The sequence below is a fragment of the Rhinopithecus bieti genome, unplaced genomic scaffold (genome assembly GCF_001698545.2).
Source record: "Rhinopithecus bieti isolate Rb0 unplaced genomic scaffold, ASM169854v2 scaffold_18466, whole genome shotgun sequence".
NCBI lineage: Eukaryota > Metazoa > Chordata > Mammalia > Primates > Cercopithecidae > Rhinopithecus > Rhinopithecus bieti.
Window position 1 is genome coordinate 1528021 of NW_016809319.1, and position 18240 is coordinate 1546260.

The 18240-nt window shown below is 41.2% G+C and overlaps 2 non-coding genes across 2 annotated transcripts; one reads left to right on the forward strand and one right to left on the reverse strand.

Moving 5' to 3' along the window:
- Positions 1–3253: 3253 nt before the first annotated feature.
- Positions 3254–3325, forward strand: TRNAD-GUC (transfer RNA aspartic acid (anticodon GUC)). Its single transcript has one exon. It is a non-coding gene; the product is annotated as a tRNA-Asp (tRNA).
- A 6259-nt stretch (positions 3326–9584) lies between these two features.
- TRNAK-UUU (transfer RNA lysine (anticodon UUU)) lies at positions 9585–9657 on the reverse strand. Its single transcript has one exon. It is a non-coding gene; the product is annotated as a tRNA-Lys (tRNA).
- Between the last annotated feature and the right edge of the window lie 8583 nt (positions 9658–18240).

An 18240-nucleotide genomic window follows, 5' to 3' on the forward strand; every position in this document is an offset into this window, starting at 1 on the left:
GGGAACAAATGGAAAACTGTTAATTGTATTAACCAATTACCAGTTGTAATGCTGCAACCAAAAGAATTCCTTTGTACCTCTGTAACCTTACATATCCTGTATGCATCGGGCTATAAAAAGCGGGCACATGCATCATTCGGGGCCCATTGTATGTTGTAGAATGGAGGGACCAAGTTCGAACTTGCATTAAAGATCCTTGCTGCTTGGCTTTGACTCTGGACTCTGGTGGTCTTCTTCGGGGAATAAACGGTCTGGGCATAACAAAAGGAGTCAGATAATTTCTACCACTGTCTGCCTGCTTTGGGCACCATCTATGGGAACAGCTGCATGTTCTCCTTCACTTTAGCTCTTACTGGACAGGACAAGTACGATTAAACCTTAAGCCAGATAATTTCAATTCCTAGGCTCTAATAATGCTGTCTCCTCCAGAAAGTGTGATGGTACTTGCTTCTGTTTGCTGGGGGAGTTTAAGGATCTCTTCATGTGCAGAAAGCATTAGTTTTTGAATGTGAGTTAAATATTGGTAAAATGCTGAGATTGGATGTTGAGTAGCAAAAGAGGTAGAGTTCACTTAGCTGTTTTTGCTCAGACTTACTCATCACCCATACTCTTTTGTGCTCTACACTGCAATGACGTAAACTGCGTTTCCCAGACTCCCTTGTCAACTGACTTCTGGCTGGACTTAACCAATGTTAGGCACTGAATGGAGATGAAAGGGAAGAAGGAAAAGTGGAAACAGGGTATTACCCATCCCTCCTGGGCTTCTGCTACATCTTAATGTGTCAAGAGCCTGAAGGGTAAGCCTGCTGCGGCTTCAGGTTCTTCCAGGTGGCAGAGGCTTTTGGCCTTTAGTGATTTCCAGTTCTTGCTAATCTCTGTCCCATTTGTCATATCAGTTTCTCTATCACTTGTGTAGCCAATTTGTTGTATTAAATGTCTCCATCTTACTACCTAACTAGTGTATACACAGTCCTGATTGATTTGTATAAATACTAGTAAGAATTGCAAATTTTGTTCTTGACATTTATGTCCTTGATCTTCATGGTGTTAATCTTTTTTTTTTTTTTTTTAGACAGGGTTTCTCTCTTGTTGCCGAGGCTGGAGTGAAACGACATTGCCTTGCATCACTGCAACCTCCACATCCCAGGTTCAAGCGATTCTCCTGTCTCAGTCTCCCAAGTAGCTGGGATTACAGGTGCCTACCACCGAGCCCGGCTAATTTTTTGTATTTTTAGTAAAGACGGGGTTTCACCATGTTGGCCAAGTTGGTCTTGAACTCCTGACCTAGGCAATCCACCCACCTCAGCCTCCCAAAGTGCTGGGATTACAGGCGTGAGCCACCGCGCCCAGCTCATGGTGTTAATCTTTACCCAACTTCGTGTTTCCCTCTATAAGAATATTATATTCCTGGCTTCATTCATTAAACACCCCCAACTCTCCTATGATCTGGCATAACCCTCAGTCAATATACCAGAGTTTATATATGTATGGGTTTTTCTTTAATGAGCTCTTTTTTGTATTTTGTCAACTCAAGATTTTATATCAGTACCTGTTTTAATATATGAATTTCTGGAATGTCTAATAAGTCCTGCAAGTTTGTTGGCAATTCTCTCCTTATTTTTAGTAAGTGTTCTCGCTATTATAGTTCCTATGCACTTCCATAAAATTTTACAAGTTTATCAAATTCTTGGAAAAACGCTTTTGGAATTTATGTTGAAATTACACTGAATCAATAGATCAGTTTGGGAAGAAATTATATGGTTGAGATATTAAGTCTTCTTATCTGTAAACATGATATGTTTTTCCACTTATTTAAGTTTTCAGTTTCTATTTTGAAAATAAGCTATTTTGTCATTCTACGTGTTCTGATATTTTAGAAAGTTTGTAATTTTATCTATTTGTTATCTTCATCATTATGTTATTATTTAAGAGCTTGGTTATTGTGTTTCTTTAGACAATCTCTTTGTTTCCTTAGTTTGAACAATTAACAATGCAAGATTGCATATTCTTCCTCCCCGCCTCTCTTCCCTCTCACCCACAGCCAATTGTAATCAGTAATTTTACAGCTCTCAATGTTTACTTTGGTGTAGTTAATTAAGCTCATGCATATAACACTGCTTCATTCTTAGTTGTAGTGGATTAAAAATGTTGCCCCCAAGTTTGTGTCCATCCAGAACCTCAAAATGTGACTTTATTTGAAAATAGGGTCTTGGCTGATGTAATTAGTTAAGATGAGGTCATACTGGATTAGGGCGAGGCTTAAATTCAATGACTGGTGTCTTTATAAGAAGAGAAAGCATACAGAGACATAGAGAAAAGAAGGCCACACAACAACAGAGACAGAGATAGGAATTACGCAGCTACAACCCAAGGTACACTAGAGGTTTCCAGGAGCCACCAGAAGCTAGGAAGAGGCAAGGAAATATTCTTCCCTAGAGCCTTCAGAGAGGGTGACTGCAGACACTTTGATTTCAGACTCCTAGACAACAGAACTGAGAGCAAATTTTTGTTTTAAACCACCCAGTTTGTGACATGTTATGGCAGTGCCAGAAAACTTGCTGATTTTCTCTCAGTACACACTTATTCAGATTTCTGATGCACATCAGGTTGCCTTTAATTCCCTGTTACATCAAATTGGTACAATTAATATCTTATTTCTGTGAAGCCACTTATTGAACTCAGCTGGAATTTCACTGAAACACATTCCTAGGAATGGGATTTCTACTACTAAACGGCTATACAAAAATAAACACGTATTTAATGTCAATGCTGCAAAATCTAAAACCTAGACTTCAAGATCCTTCCTTTATGAAAGGAAATGTAGAAATTAATATATGTATATTTTTATCATGGTAAACAGAAGCAGAGGCCATCTAACTCATACTGGTCTGAGAAAAAATCCTGGGGGACGGTGACCTTGAGGTAAACCTATAATGAATAAACTTGAGTTGAAGAAGAAAGGAGGATATTTCGAGCATAGGAAGCTTTTTAAGTTTACTGTACTCCTTACTACTAATGAAGATTTCTTTGCTATTCATGACCTAGAACTATTTTCAGCAAAGTCATAATCTTTTGCAGAACTGCCGTTTTCAGATTTTTGAAGCAACATGGGAAATCTGTTTTATAGAATCTCATAACAACTTTTTAATATGAAGATTAGCATTTTTTAGGGCCTCTGTCAAGAAAAAAAATTCAGTAGCCAATGTATGAATACCACTTCAATAGAGTTTCTTTTCACAACTTTACGAAGGAGTCCTCGTTAGTATAGTGGTGAGTATCCCCGCCTGTCACGCGGGAGACCGGGGTTCGATTCCCCGACGGGGTAGGCGAGTAGATACTGTTGATGCCAACCTTAAACAATTCCAATGTTAAAAAGCAAGTCAGGCCTTAAGAAGACCAATCTTAGAAAGCATGTCTTTCTGGTTTTGATTTATTTATTTATTTATTTATTTATTTAGAGGGAGTTTCACTCTTGTGGCCCAGGCTGGAGTACAATGGCGCGATCTCAACTCACTGCAACCTCCCTCTCCCGGGTTCAAGCGATTCTCTGCCTCAGGCTCCCGAGTAGCTGGGATTACAGCCATGCGCCACCCAGCTAATTCTATATTTTTAGTAGAGATGGGATTTCTCCATGTTGGCCAGGCTGGCCTCAAACTCCCAACCTCAGGTGATCCACCCACCTCGGCCTCCCAAAGTGCTGGGATTACAGGCGTGAGCCACCGCGCCTGGCCCAGGTTTTGTCACTTTAAGTCGGATTCCTGCGTATTGGTTTATCAGTGGGTTCACGCAGCAAGCCATCATCTGATGGAAGTCCACTGCCACCTTCTCTCTGGGAAGAGAGGTCACCGAACGCGCCAGTATTCAAAGTGTGTTCAGCTGGCTCTAGAAACACACCAGGATCTCTAATTGGGAATTCTCATTCCTCGACTGGTTGTTGGGAACAAGAAATGCGTTTTTCTTTGCCTTAGTGTGTTCCAAGCATGCTAGCTGGTGAGAGTCGTTTGAGGCTGGCCTGCCACAGGAGTGACTTTGAGGCAGAAAGGGCCGAACTACTGGGGTGGGTGGTGAAGTTTACATTTAGGCTGCATCACTTGCAAATTGGGCGATGTTTTGGGTTATTTTGTCCTCTCCTTCCATCTGTGAATTTAATAATTTGTATCTTAGGATTCTTGGGGAAATTAATAAGTAAATGATAAATGGAAAACTGATTAATAATCTATACAGGAAAGGCCTGGCGTGGTGGCTCACGCCTGTGATCCCAGCACTTTGGAAGGCGGAGGCAGACAGATCACGAGGTCAGGAGTTCGAAACCAGCCTGACGAACTGGTGAAATCCCGTCTCTACTAAAAATACAAAAAGTAGCCAGGCAGGGTGTCCTGTGCCTGTAATCATAGCTACTCGGGAGGCTGAGGCAGGAGTATGGCTTGAATCTGGGAGGCAGAGGTTGCAGTGAGCCGAGATGGTGCCACTGCACTCTAGCTTGGGCAACAGAGCGAAACTCCATCTCAATAATAATAATAATAATAATAATAATAATAATAATAATAAATAATAATAATCTATACAGGACAGTAAAATGTAATATCTGGGGTTATATTTTCTACTAGAAATTAATTATATTTCTATCAAACAAAATTTATTTGAGTTGGTATGGACTAATATCATTTGCATTACTATGAGTTATCTAGAAGTCAACTTTTCTCCTGCGGAGTCCTAGAACAGTTTAACAAATAAAAATTTGGTGAAAGGTACACACTCACAATCAAGTAATTTCCAGAGGTCTATTACACAATGCCCAACACTTCACTGAAAAGACACCCAATCATTTCTGTTGCCCATTTCCAAGATTCTGACAATTTTTTGTAACACATGAAACTTTAAGTTGTTATGCACCGTTTCAAATCGAGTTATTAAGGAGGAGTTAGCAGGGACAGAGACACCTTTAACCAGTTCACTTAGTTCTGTCCCTCTGTTTATCCAGTTGTAAATTTGGTCAGTGTATGTTTTTAACTTTATTACCACAGTTGGATGGGATATTTTAAGTCTTACTCTTTCCTTAGTTTATACTGTTTCTTAGGGACTTCATATGAACAAAGATGAGTGAAAACAAATGCATTCTCTGGCAGTTCTACAAGATCTTTCTTCTCTCACTCCCTACTTGCTCTCCCTCATTTAGAAGATCTGTTGTTTGTGGTATGAAGAGACTTCAGCAGGCTTCAGTAGATGGCATTAATATTTCAGGATGCGTGTTGCTTCTGTTGTCCAGGTCTGACAAAAAGTCCACTGAGTCAACCGAGACAGTCAAAATCTGCCAGTACAGAGATACAGCCAATCTAAGGCTCTGCAATCCAAGTGACTGAAGGGACTCACACTGCAGCCTTGACCGCTTGGGCTCAAGAAGTCCTCCCACCTGAACCTCCCTAGTGGCTGGGACCACAGTCGTACACCACCATACCTAGCTAATTTATTATTATTATTTTTTGAAGAGACAGGGTCTCACTATTTTACCCAGGCCAGTATCAAACTCCTGTGCTCAAATAGTCCTCCTGCCACGGCCTTCCAAAATGCTGGGATTGCAGGCATGAGCCACTGCACTTGACCCTCATTCCTTTTTATAACTACATATTACACCATTATGTGTGAAACAATAGTTCATTCAATAAATATCCTATGTTTGGTAGTTTAGGTAGTTTCCAGTATTTTGCAGTTTCAAGTAGTCCTGCAGTTAATGTGTGTAGATAGTTTCATATTGTTGGAAATGTATCTTAAGTATAAATATTTCAAAGTGGGAGTGCTACGTTGAAGAATGAGTAAGAAAGCAAGATGTTGATTGGCTTGTGGCTTGAGGTGTATGTATTTTATAATGCTAAAGGACTATCCAACTATTCTTAAGAGTGTCTTAGAAAATGGTAATAATTTTGTCAAAGTTCAGCATCTAATAATAGAGGAGATCATTATATAATTTTATTTTTGCACATGAAGAGCAATAACCCATCCCTTTATTGTGAGGTCCTTTGTGAATGTTTGTATGTCTTTTTTTTTTTTTTTTTTTTAGACAGAGTTTCACTCTTGTCACCCAGGCTGGAGTGCAATGGTGCAATCTCGGCTCACTGCAACCCCCTCCTCCTGGGTTCAAGTAATTCTCCTGCCTCAGCCTCCTGAGTAGCTGGGATCACAGGTGTCCACCACTATGCCCAGCAAATTTTTTTATTTTTAGTAGAGACGGGGTTTCACCATGTTGGCCAGGCTGGTCTAGACCTCCTGACCTCAGGTGATCCACCCACCTTGGCCTCCCAAAGTGCTGGGATTACAGGTGTGACCCACCGCACTCAGCCAAATGTTTGTATGTCTTGAGTGAGTGCGTGTGTCAAATAAGTCTCCACAGAGAAGAATGCCATCAATATAATATCACACCTATATTTCTGGAGAAAATTGGTTGCAGTTAAGATCTTGATGGCAAAGATTATGTGCTATGGCAAGCCACATGAGATAATCCATGGTAGAGAGGTAAAGGTGTATTGTGTTCCCTCACAGATGCAGGCAAACTGAGAAGATTTGAGGCATTGAAATAGCCACTAAACAAAACGTAGTAGACAAATCTATAACTACAGAGTATGTATCAGTTAACAATTAGATGGAGTCAGTAATTACAATAATATTTGGTATAAGGACCTTAAGGGGTGGGACCATGGAATTAAGGTTACAGTAATCTTCCATTAGGAGGCATTCATGCTTTCCAAGTTTAATAACAAGCTAACCTGGGCTGTTCAATGAGAAACTGTAGGGATAATCACCCCTTCTCTAAACAGAGCTTATACAATGGGCTCAATACTTGAAAGTCTTGTTTTAATTTATATTAAATTAAATATACAGTCAAAATATCCCATTACATGTAGCACTTTTTAAAATCTCTTTTCTACCATCTTTTAATACTGATAAAGCAATTTCCACAGTACTCACTTTGACAAGGCAAATGCTTATGCGAGCAGAAAAAATCAGAGAATGTAAAATTTGGGAAGGAAGAAAAACCTGAATCTAATGTTCCCAGGCTACAGAAAACTCATAAAATCTTAAAATTAACTTGGGTTCCACTTCGCTTTGTATAGCTTTCACCCTTACATGCTCAGAGCTATGCCTACACTCACCCTCATATCCATCTCATTCTTTGGCCAGAGGTTCCTAGTACATAATATTCAGAGAAGAAAGAAATGCAGGAGACTCTTGGGATGAAATGGAGGGGGATGGAGGAAATGGATGAAAACAGAAGGAAAATAAATCAAGAATGAAGAATAAAATTGTACTTCTGTGTTGAGTTGAACCAATTTATGTGAATCCATAGAACTGTTTTCCTGGCAACTTATGCAAAGTCAGATTGCACAGCAGATGCATGCTGGACCTGCAACACAGACCTCGATGGGTGAAACCATACTAACATTTTCAATATGGCACTTGTGGACTCCAAAATTATTCTGTTTTCCCCAACTCTGAGTCCCCCAGGAGAGAAGAACAACACAATTTATGTAAATCACAGCCACTGCTTTCTGTTTCCTGCCCTGTCCCATACCTGACAAAATCTAGCCTTTCATCATTTTCCATGGTTTAGGTTTATTTGTTTATTTATTTATTTATTTACTTATTTTGAAACTGACATTATTGCAGGAAACATTGTGAAGTCTCTTGTTGTCTTGGTTCTTACCTCATTGCTTCCTTTCTTCCTCTGCAAAGGTGCTCATGCATGACTAAAGGTCGAATACGACAGTGGCAGCAAATATTATTTTTTCAACATCCGATGCATTACCAAGCGATTCATTCAACTTTGCCCTTATGGATGGGAAAGGAAACACTTAAGTAGCAAATGAGAGGTAACAGAGAATGAAAGGTAGAAGAAAAGAGAAGACAAGAGGGAAAAGAAGAAGGGCCTAGGGAAAGGTGGAGGAGAGGAGAAAGGAAAAGTTAGCATTAGGATGGGTGTGCTAAAAAGGGAGAAGCACGAGAGACATGGGAAGTGATCTTCTACGTCTGCAAAACCCTTGGAAGTGGGCAGTCATTCCACTTCCCACCCAACCCTAAATAACCCAGGAAATCCCAATTGTGAAAGTGCAGAAAAAATTTGAAGGGGACAACAGATTTAAATCCTCTGTCTTGTGTTGTAAGTTATAACTTTCATTCTTCTTTCCCTATCTTTTATTTTTATTTATTTATTTATTTGAGACTGAGTCTCACTCTGTCACCCAGGTTGGAGTCCAGTGGCATGATCTTGGCTCACTGCAACCTCCACCTCCCAGGTTCAAGCAATTCTCCTGCCTCAGCCTCCCGAGTAGCTGGGACTACAGGTGCATGCCACCACACCCAGGTAATTTTTGCATTTTTAGTAGAAATGGGGCTTCACCATGTTGGCCAGGCTGGTCTTGAACTCCTGCTCTCAAGTGATCTGCCCACTTTGGCCTCCCAAAGTGCTGGGATTACAGGGGTGAGCCACTGCGTCTGGCCTCTTTCTGTATCTTTTAATTCCTCTGAAGAGGAAACCTTGTTCACTCCAGTCATTACTAAATTGGACACATTTCCTCAAGTTCAGGAAGAAACATGAGTCCCCAGGTGATTGAGACACACTTTGGGAGACCCTGAAAGTCTTTGAAACCCTGAATTCCTCTCACTCTTCTTATAGATCTCATCATTTCACCAGCTGAATTAGGACCTAAGAGAGAGCTGGAGGTTCAGTCTGGGGAACAGCAGACTTTTGACCTTTCAATACCTGTTTCTGCTAAAAGAATACTTCATTTTTATGTCAGGTGCAACCAGGGACTGACAATTCCTGCTGCCCTGCCTACTGAAGGATTTCTGAGGTCCACTTGGAAGGTGGGAAAACTTCCACAACTTTTCAAAAACAGGGTTTCTCTGATAGAAATCTTGTTAGCTTTACTCCTCTTCTCTAGGGTACATATGACTTAGTGAAAATGAGGGAACAGTCATAAAGAATATGCACTTACTGTGCTCAGAGTATCCACTAGGTAAAACCTCGACTTTTGTCCAAAACCCATTTCAAGTCTTATAAAATCTATAGTGCTGTACACAGAAAAAATGCACAGAAGCCCATTTCTGGTTTTGTTTTGTTTTGTTTTGTTTTAGATTATATCTTAAGGTGAGGACAGTAGCTTTGTAACGAAAGCACAAAATGGATGACTAACAATTTCAAAATCTGTCTGGATTTTAGTTTGTAAGTGTTTCTTGCAGGGTTTTGTGTACTACCATCTTATCTAAGACCTGGGAAACTCAGAGATGAACAAGACAAAGGCCACTGCTCTTAGAGTCTACATGCTACTAGGGTCCTCCCAAACTGCAACACCCTCTAGAATGAGGTAGTTATCCCCCACCAGGTAAGGGAATTTGAAAATAGCTATCCAATAACTCCAGTGCAAGTTACTTGTTAAAGTATCTTTACCATAACCCTAAATTTTCTAGCTAATATGTGATTTAGTCTTTGGAGGGTATAAGTAAGTTAAACCTAGCAATGCGTACGACTGTTTATATGGCAGAAGTTTTCTGTTTTGACTTCTACATGCTGCAGAAGTCAAAACTACACTTAACGCCTGGACAGGGACTTGAACCCTGGACCCTCAGATTAAAAGTCTGATGCTCTACCGACTGAGCTACCCAGGCCCTTTTGCAAGAGCTTTCTTCATTCTTTAAATAATGTAATCCCATTAGTAATTGGATTGCCATGAAAAGCTGCAGGAAATCCATGGTTTTCAGAAACTACCAGGGTTGTAGCTCAATCACCTAAGCCATTTAATCACCAAGCAGATAATTTAACCTCCACACTGTACTTTCATTTCAGCCTATTCATGTACACAATTGCAGGGAGAATGAAGATTATTCCTATATTGCCAAAGGGAGTTCGTTGCTCTGGGCAGAGGGGTCCTGGGAGACCGAATTTGCGGGCTCCCTAGCCATCTTGGAGGGAGGAACCAGGAGGTGGAGACGGTTTCAAGGAACGATTGGCCTAATCGAGGAGAATCCTCGAGAGGATTAAAAAGTGTGGAAGGAAAATGAAGGTTCTCTGTTGCCCCATTTGGTATTTTTCCCACACTTTCAGAAATGGAATGTCTAGGTTCTTCAGAGGTAGGAGGAAGTAAAAATACAAGTCCCCCTCTAATTTTCTCTTCGCATTTTGTCTGGAGCCCCAACTCATTCAAAGACAAGAATGGCCTGGGAGTTCAGGAAATAGTGCTCGTGGTTTGTTCAGTATTCTTTAATTCTTGAGATATTTTGAACACCTGTAAAGAGGGACCATGGGGACAAAAACCCCACAGCAAATTTGGCAGAAGAGGAAGACAGGAAGAGACTTGTTCCATGAGGAGCTGTGCCAGACCTGGACTGCCTAACCCAGGACTATTTATTTTTGAGTCAGTAACTTTATTATTTAAAACATTAGGCCGGTTGCAGTGGCTCACGCCTGTAACCGCAACACTTTGGGAGGCTGAGATGGGTGGATCACTTGAAGCCAGGAGTTTGAAACCAGCCTCGCCAACATGGCGAATCCCGGTCTCTAATAAAAATACAAAAAAAAAAAAATTGGCTGGGCTTGGTGATGCGCACCTGTAATCTCAGCTACTCGGGAGGGTGACACAGGAGAATCACTTGAACTCAGGAGGCAGAGGTTGAAGTGAGCCAAGATCGCACTATTGCCCTCCAGCCTGGGCGCAGAGCGAGACTCCATCTCAATCAATCAATCAATCAATCAATAAGCAAGCTTTTCTTTTTTCTTTTCCTTTTTTTTTTTTCCCTGTTTTGTTTGTGTGTTTTGGTTGTGTAAAAGACAAGGAGTCTCACCTGTAGTCAGGCCAGAGTGCAGTGAACGCAATCTCGGCGCCAAACTGTCAAGAGGGCGTTGCCCGCCTGCCTGGGTTCAGGGCCAGATTCTCGGCCGCCTCAGGATGCCCAAAGAGAGCCCTGGGACCTAACCAAAAGGCGCGCGGCGGACCGGGGGAAAAAATGGGACGGGCCGCGGGCGAGAGTTTTAATTTTTTCTAGTTTTTGAAGTAGTGGCAGAAGGGGAGGCTGAGGCAGAAAAATGGCGGTGGCCCCGTGGAGGCAGAGCTTGCAGTGAGCCGAGATCGCGCCACTGCCACTCCCAGCTTGGAGACCAGAGCAAGACTCCGTCTCAAAAAAAAAAAAAAAAAAAAAAAAAAAATTACCCCTACTTCCTGACAGTATCCAAAGCACGGCAAAGCCCTACTTTCTTTAAGCCTCTCTCAAATCACCCCGCCAAAGTCTAAATTTTATAATTTTTTTTCTAACACCCTATTAGTGAGACACCCGTGGTTTCCACTATGTGTGTTCTCCCTCAATGCAATATGTAATAAACCCAACTCCAGGTGTGTCCCTGGCGGCCTTTGGTGAGAGTGCCTTGGCACCAATCAGTTTTATGTATTTGTCTGTCTCCCTCCACTGCTCCACTTCTGTATCTTTGGTACCAATTGCAGAATCAGAACTTGGCTGTGCATTCAACAAATATTTGTGAAATGAATAAATGAATGAACAAATCAATAAAGTCAGCTTTGCCCACAAGAAAGCAAAAGGCTACATTCCTGAGCAGGGCAGGCCAAGAAAGCAGCAAATCTTGCCATATGCCTGGCTTCCAGAAAGGTTGGATTAGCATAGCTGGAATAAAGCAGGCTATTTTCTTTCAGGGCAGCATGCCAATAATAAACTTTTTGATAGTCCTGCTCAAAACTATTCTGGATGTTTCACTACCTTCCATCATTTAGATATTATAGCTCTGCCAAAGCCTGCCTCCAGTTGTGTTGGTTCCGGGAAAAAAAAAAAAAAAAAAAGCCCTTCTTTAAGCATTTAAAACATTCTTTCACTGGTGAGAATTTCTACTTTGATTTAGTTTTCTAGTCTGTTAATTTTGGCTTCTGATATTGTGAGCATGGGCTGACAAATTGTGATGATGGCCTTGTATGGGGTAGAACCTAGTCTATTGATTGTTAAATAGGCTTCTTGCCCATGGATCACATCCTTTTACTCTTCCCTATGGATAAAGCTATTGGCTCTTATTCCTCATGTGGTGCATCTGATGCCCACCATCATCTAGTCCAAACCATCATCACCTTTTTCTGGACCACTGCAAGGTTCTTATAAGGGTGGAGCCTGAATTCAATCCCACTTATATCTGACTCAAGGTTTTCATTCTTTCCACATCTCTAAATGTTGTTAAAATATTTTACATGCTACAGCTAGATCAAGAAATTATTAATACAAGTCCTAGCTATTTGGGAGGCTGAGGCAGGAGGATTGCTTGAGACCAGCAGTTCCAGGCTGCGGTACACTATGATCACACCTGCAAATAGCCACTGCATTCCAGCCTGGGTAACCAAAGAAGACCCCGTTTTTGTTGTTGCTCTTGTTGTTTTAAAATGACAGACAAGTAAACAACAACAAGATCAACTTCTCTTTGGCCATTGTCCATTCACAAAACAGCCTGCAACTCTCCAATAACTTATTTACAATGTGTCTGTAATGCTGGAAGCCCTTCACTATGAAATAAAAGCAGGGACAGCTATGAGCCTCTCACCTTCATCACTGAAAGGAGGGAGAAGGGAAGGCAGATACAGTTTATTGCTTGGTAATAGCCATTAACCCTTTTTACTCGTACCTCTATTAGCACATATCGAACCATATATCACATTCCTTCACTTTCGTATCCCCTTTCCCCAGGCTATCAGGAAAAAATGAATGAGAGGAAAAAATGAGATAGAGAAAAGTCAGAGGGTGAAGAAAGTGCTGGAACAAGTGGGGGATCTGGGGAGAAACACAGGAAAAGTGTGCAATATGCCGCCACCTAAACTTAGAAGGACGATTTGGATGCTGGAAGACAGGTTTAAAGGGGGGCGTTCAAGCCTTTCTCACTGGCTCCCTCCTTACCTATGTTACTTTTTCAATTTAATTGTGAGAAGAGAGTGTAAGCATCACAACAAGCTAGCAGAAAAAATCTCCACAGCCATCACTAACAAGATCTACAGATATGTGAAATTCCCACACCGTGGGGACTGACTTGGATTGTGGGGCTGGTGGGTGAGTGGGAGGAGGGAAACTTGGTGGGCAAGGAATTAAGGGGAGGTGTGGGCGGGAGCAGGCTCTCAATACACCGGGCTCTTTGGCTCTGGGGCTGCCTTAACTGCGTGCCATAGTGATAGTCTCCAGCTTCCATCAAAACTCAGCTTTACTCCTCTTCTGTTTTGCAATTAGTTTAGTTTTCACTGTACAACTGAACACAGTCTCTGGAACAGATTGACTATTGATTACGGTAAGTAGATGATTGAACCACCCACTCCATGCAGGTGTCAGGATGGCCGAGTAGTCTAAGGCACCAGACTCAAGCTTAGGCTTCCCCCTCTGGGCGTTCTGATCTCCATATGGAAGCAGGGGTTTGAATCCCACTTCTGGCATACCTATTTTGCATATGCCACAGATTCAAGATCTGCAACTTCTCATGTTAACTGTTTTACTACCCTACCCTTTTTAAAAAATTCTTTGGTGTGGTCTTCCCCACTTTCTTCATTAGAACATTGCTCTTCTTTCAGCTCTTTTTGGACCAGTGTGGTTTAGAAATCCTTTCCCTCTTTCTTCTTTCCTCTGTCCTTTCAATAAAAAGTACATATTTACAAATTTCTACGTGGAATAATAGTAATAGCTCAGTCCTAAAATCTAGGCCTTAAAATATAGATAAGGAGAGGGCTATTCATTCCTATTTTCAGCCCTTTAACTTCTCTGTGAGAGTAAGTGGCAGGCATTTTGAGCATGCTTCCATATTTCTGTATGTCGTTCCTTCTCCATTGTCCTCACCAGAGCTTCTTCTTTTTCTTCACCTGCTGGCCTTCTTTCATTCCTCATATACCTTCTCCCCATCACTTTACTCACTGGCTTTTATCTCTCTCATTTTTTCCTCTCATTCATTTCTTCTTTTTTTTTTTTTTTTTTTTTGAGACAGAGTCTCGCTCTGCCGCCCAGGCTGGAGTGCAGTGGCCGGATCTCAGCTCACTGCAAGCTCCGCCTCCCGGGTTTAAGCCATTCTCCTGCCTCAGCCTCCCGAGTAGCTGGGGCTACAGGCGCCCGCCACCTCGCCCGGCTAGTTTTTTGTATTTTTTTAGTAGAGACGAGGTTTCACCGTGTTAGCCAGGATGGTCTCGATCTCCTGACCTCGTGATCCGCCCGTCTCGGCCTCCCAAAGTGCTGGGATTACAGGCTTGAGCCACCGTGCCCGGCCTCATTTCTTCTTGATAGCCTAATTGTATGGTGGGTGAAGTAAGGAGATGGGATGTGATATATTCTATGGCATAAGATAGGAGAGATGTGAGAGTCAGAAGAACGAGAACAGTGGTTCTCAACTAGGAGTGATTTTGCCAAAGTCTAGAGATATTTCTGGTTGTCACACTGGGGAAGGGTGCTACTTACATCTAGTGATTAGTTATCAGGGGTGCTGCTAAACATTCTACAGTGCATGGGACAGCATCTGCAACCAACTAAGAATTATCTAGCCTAAAATGTCAATAATGCTGAGATTGAAAAACCCTGGATTAGGAAGAACCTCTCTCTGTTTTGTAATCACTATTGAGTAATAAGTCATGTGTTAGTTTCCTTTTGCTATTGCAACAAATTAGCACAAACTTGGTGACTTAACGCAAATTTATTCTCATACAGTCAGAAGTCTAAGATCAAGCAGGACTTTGTTCCTCCTGAGGCTTCAAAAGAGAATCTGTTTCCTTGCCTTTTCCAGCTTGTAGCAGCCACCTGTATCCCTTGGTTCAAGGAATACAGTCCTCCATTTTCTTTTTCCTTTCTTTTTTTCTTTTCTTTTCTTTCCTTTTTTTTTTTTTTTTTTTTTGAGACAGAGTCTCGCACTGCTGCCCAGGCTGGAGTGCAATGGTGTGATCTTGGCTCACTGCAACCTCTGCCTCCCAGGTTCAAGTGATTCTCCTTGCCTCAGCCTCCCAAGTAGCTGGGATTACAGGTGTCCGACACCACGCCCAGCTAAATTTTTTGTATTTTTACTAGAGATGGGATTTCTCCATGTTGGACAGGCTGGTCTCAAACTCCTGACCTCGTAATCTGCCCACCATGGCTTCCCAAAGTGCTGGGATTACACATGTGAGCCACTACACCTGGTTAGTCCTCCATTTTCAAAGCACATACATCTATCCTCTGGTTGCATCATCACATATTCTTTTTCTGTCTCTTTCACTCTTGACTTCCCTTTTATAATATTGGGCCCAACTGGATCATCTGGGATACTTTTCTCATCTTAAGATCCTAAACTTAATTACTTTGCAAAATCCCTTTTGCCATGTAAGGTAACCTATTCATAGGTTTCTGGGATTAGCATGTGGACATCTGTGAGGGGCCACTATTCAGTCTATCACAAGTGGTTTCCTGACTTGATTAACGTGAAAAATGTTCATGCACTGGTTAGTTTTCATACTAGTATTTATTAGCCCTCTAATTAGTAGCTTTCAGAGGCTTTCATTTCCCATGAAAGATAATACAAATATTATAAGCAACAATTGGCAATCGGGTATCTAATTTTACCCATTTTGTGTGTGGTTGGTGATCTGGTGGTGTTTTGTTTGCTTGGTTTTGCCTACTTAATTAAATTTGTTTGTTTCTCAGCTAGAATACCCAGAATATTACTTTGAAACAATGTAGAGAAGTAATACCATGAGAACTTTGAGTCAAATATTAGGAGTTTGAATTCAAGTCCCCCAAATGAACTCCTCTAAAAGGTAAAATTTTCTTGTTCCTAGAAATGTCATCAAATTCCAGTAGCTGACAATTTCAAGTATTCCCGCCCTACTTCACATTACCCTAGTCCAACATGATCCATGTTATGAGTCAGCCAATGTTTTCTGTAAAAAGACCAGATGGGTCAAGAGGAAAACTCAAGGATATTCTGTAAGTTTTAAATTGTAAGAGAAAAAACAACATTTGTTTGTTTGTTTGTTCTGAGATGGAGTCTCACTCTGTAGGCCAGGCTGGAGTGCAATAGTGCAATCTCAGCTCACTGCAACCTCTGCCTCCCGGGTTCAAGTGATTCTCCTACCTCAGCCTCCTGAGTAGCTGAGGTTACAGGCACCCGCCATCAAGCCGGGCTAATTTTTTTTATTTTTGTAAAGACAGGGTTTCACCGTGTTGGCCAGGTTGATCTTGAACTCCTGACCTCAGGTGATCCACCTGCCTTGCCCTCCCAAATTGCTAGGATTACAGGCGTGAGCCACCACGCTCAACTGAGAAAACAACATTTTTAACAAAATTCAAAATATAACTATAGAATTGAGCAAATTTTTTTCTAGTATAGGCCCACTAGTGAAAAGAATGAAATTCTTTTGGAGGGAATAATGTTTCAGTTACTTGAAATTCTAAGTCAGCATTCCCTATTATCAAGTAAACTAAGCAGTATTGGTAATATCTATCCAGACATCAAGAGCCAGGGAAAATCATTCAAAGGCATTTGCCTTTGTTGTAATTGACTACTAACATTATTCAAAATGTTTTCAGCTCTTAGCAGAGTTCTGTTCTGAAGGTCGGCTGTTCAGATTTCTATTGGAACTAACTCACAGAATAGAGTTGCTTTCTCTTCTCTCCTTTTCATCTTATTTCCAACCAAATTTTGGTCTCTCACTGTTTGCTTTGGTTCAGTTAAATAATCATAGGCACAGAATATTTGTCATTCTTAAATAATACATTTTATCTTAGTTATTAGAGATTGTACAGTGAACTTAAATTCTGCAGCATTGCTCCGTACTCCTTCAGATTTTTAGTTATATCATCTCTATATTGTCACAGCATATACCATTTCCATTTTCTCCAGTTACTCTTATCTTTCTCACTGTTTTGGTGATCTGCAGTTTAATACATTCAGTGCCCCATGTTAATTGTTTTGCTCCAATTTCTCCAGTCAGTTTAATTGTTTGTTTGTTTGCCTAGAATAATACTTTGTGTAGTTGTTTATTGAAGGAAAGTCTATGTGATCAATATATCCTGACCTCTTGCATTTTAAGTGGTTTATCCAGAATATTTGACTTAAAAATGCAGCTTTTTGAATATATACAACCCCTTATTCACCCTATATTTCCTTGAGTGTATAGTAGGTGTTACTCTACTGTGTTCAGGCATTTGATGCTGTTGTAGAGAAATCAGATGCCAACATGATTTTCTTTCCTCTAGCGTTGACTTGACCTTTGTAGCTGCTACCCAAATATTTTTTTATCTTCAAAGTCAAATAACAGTACTAGAAATTATCCTGATTATTTGAGATCAATTTTCTCTGGTATGCTTTGTGATCTTTCAGTAGATATATTCAAATTTTCTTTTAGATTATAAATATTTTCGCATGTAATGCAAATTCTGCACTGTTTCAATAATTCTTATTTTAGAGGGGGGAATTCCACTTATGTGGGTTTGTTGTTGTTGTTGTTGTTTCGAGACAGAGTCTCACTCTGTCGCCCAGGCTGGAGTGCAGTGGCAAGATCTTGGCTCATGCAATCTCCACCTCCTGGGTTCAAGCAATGCTCCTGCCTCAGCCTCCCAAGCAGCTGGGATTATAGGCGTACACCATCATGCCCAGCTGATTTTTGCATTTTTAGTAGAGACGGAGTTTCACCATTATGGCCAGGCTGATCTCAAACTCCCAGCCTCATGTGATTTGCCAGCCTTGGCCTCTCAAAGTGCTAGTGTTGTGCCCCAGTCCTTTAATTCCCCAAAGAAGACCACCAGAGTCCAGAGTCAAAGCCAAACGGCAAGGATCTTTAATACAAGTTCGAACCTGGACTCCCAACCAAAACTGTTCAAGAGCCCCGGCTGGGTCTGAGACAGCATTATATAGTCAGCAGTAAACAGGCACAGAGTCACAGGGGATTTTGTGCAATACAGGTTTGGGATTGGCTGACATTTGAACAAGGAGATTTGGCCGTTTATGATTGGTTCCCGCCTTTTGGGAGTTTCAGTTATTCTTTCAAACACTCATGACCTTTGTCAGGGGACTCTCCAGGTGGTGTTTTTTTTTTCCAAAGTCGAGATATATGGAGGAATGTGTTTGTGTTGGTGCTGGGCTCAGGAAGTTGAGATATATGGAGGAATGTGTTTGTGTTGGTGCTGGGCTCAGGAAGTTGAGATATATGAAGGAATGTGTTTGTGTTGGGCCCAGGGCTGAGGAATGTGTGAGTGTGTTTGATCTCTTTCATT